The sequence below is a fragment of the Mastomys coucha genome, unplaced genomic scaffold (assembly GCF_008632895.1).
Source record: "Mastomys coucha isolate ucsf_1 unplaced genomic scaffold, UCSF_Mcou_1 pScaffold16, whole genome shotgun sequence".
Taxonomy (NCBI): Eukaryota; Metazoa; Chordata; class Mammalia; order Rodentia; family Muridae; genus Mastomys; species Mastomys coucha.
Window position 1 is genome coordinate 52,534,077 of NW_022196898.1, and position 1,833 is coordinate 52,535,909.

Sequence of the window (1,833 nt, forward strand, 5' to 3'; positions counted from 1 at the left end):
AGTTAAAATTGTAATTTTACCAGGTCTGGTGACATACACCTTTTATTGCTTGTTTGCTTGCTTGTCTTTCAAAACAAGGTCTCTCTGTGTAGCCCTGGCTGTCCTGTAGCTCACTCTGTAATCCAGGTTGGCCTCAAACTCAAGAGATTTGCCTGCCTTGTGCTGCCACTGCCTGGCTTCTCCTCGAGTTCTTAAACTAAGATGCCTTGCTTAATAAACAAACAATAAGTAATAAGAAAAACTCAGGTTTATTAATATATGTGTGTTTGAATATGCTCAGTGTAAATGTCTAAAGAATAGATCCCAAAGAAAGTGTTTAAACTTTAGGCTTAAATTCTCCATTATCTGAAATAAAGAAGAAAGGACTCAGGGGTGGTAAATAAATGCATGTTTCAGGAGAGATGGTCAGGAAAAACACCTTAACACCAGTCACATGTGTACCATGGACTGAGTGCATGTGCTCAGTCGGCAGTGAGTGCGATAGAAGTATACCATAGGACGACTAGCGTGGTCCCTGCTAAAGGATGCTGTGCAAATTTGTGAATCCATCTATCTTTTGTTCTCTCAAAAGAGAAAAAGAGATGGACTGGCTACAACACTGCTCTTTACAGCCATGGGAGTCCTAGGAACAAACTGCATTCATATTTTTCTGCAAGGTATGGGCTGCCTGGTATCTTTCCAGAATTAATGTTCTCCCTATTTTACAACCTTCTTGGGCCTGTGCAGTTGTAACCCTATAGCTACCTGGCCAAACAAGAAAGAGTGTTGCCTCTGTCTTTGGCCAGTTTATACCACCTCCTCAATGGTATATCCTCACCCACCAGCCCCCAACACTCACACACACACACACACACACACACACACACACCCTTTCAATGAAGCTAAAGCAGTAACCCTCCTGATCTTTGACCCTGGCCCCTAGCAATTGAGCTGGAAAGCTGGGCCCACCTATAGGAGAAAATCTTAACACAGAATGGATATATTGGGGGTCCTGCACATCCTGACTAGAACTGGAGATAACACCTAGGCTCCCAAGATCTTCTCAGGACCATTCCTAGTGTCTGCCTCCCAGACTGAGCTGGGAGGGCACATACCTTCTCTGTTGCTGAACAGTATCTAGTCATTAGTCTTTCTGGTGCAAAGAAGAAAAGACCTTTAAAAAGAAATGTCCCTTTTTAGGCATAAATTTCTCTTACTTTTTGCCTGTAGTTTCTCAAGATAACTAAACTAATCAATATAGTTTTGGAATGGTAGCATGTGGTCTTCTATAATCATATTTGACAGTTGTTTATTAATTTTAATACCCTAAAAGAATCCATATTCTAATTGGAAAGAAAGGCCATTTAGCAAGCTAGAGGTGGCAAATCATGCAATCCCCACATTAGAAAGCTGAGGCAAGTGCTCGCTTCGGCAGCACATGTACTAAAATTGGAACGATACAAAGAAGATTAGCATGGCCCCTGCGCAAGGTTGACACACAAATTCGTGAAGCGTTCCATACTTAAAAAAAAAAGAAAGAAAGAAAGCTGAGGCAATCAGATCATGAATTTCTACTGGTCTGGGCTGTATAGTAAGGCCCAGTCTTTCAATGTTTTAATTATATTTTTTAATTTCTGTGTATGTGTATGTATTTGCATGTGTGTAGGACATGCACAGCTGTACTCACACATGCACACACACCTCATACACACAATAATAAAATGCAATTTCAAAACAAAGTTATGGTCTTCTCTTTATAACTCATCACAGGATTGCTGTCAACCATAGGAGAATAACTGCTTTAAAGGAGAGGAAAAAAAAAAAAACGTATACGGATTTCCTCATTATACGGGT

At 40.5% G+C, this 1,833-nt stretch overlaps 1 non-coding gene across 1 annotated transcript; it reads left to right on the forward strand.

The window, feature by feature from the left end:
- The first annotated feature begins 1,398 nt into the window (after window positions 1-1,398).
- LOC116094484 lies at window positions 1,399-1,505 on the forward strand. The gene has a single exon (XR_004120143.1). It is a non-coding gene; the product is annotated as a U6 spliceosomal RNA (small nuclear RNA).
- Window positions 1,506-1,833: the final 328 nt, after the last annotated feature.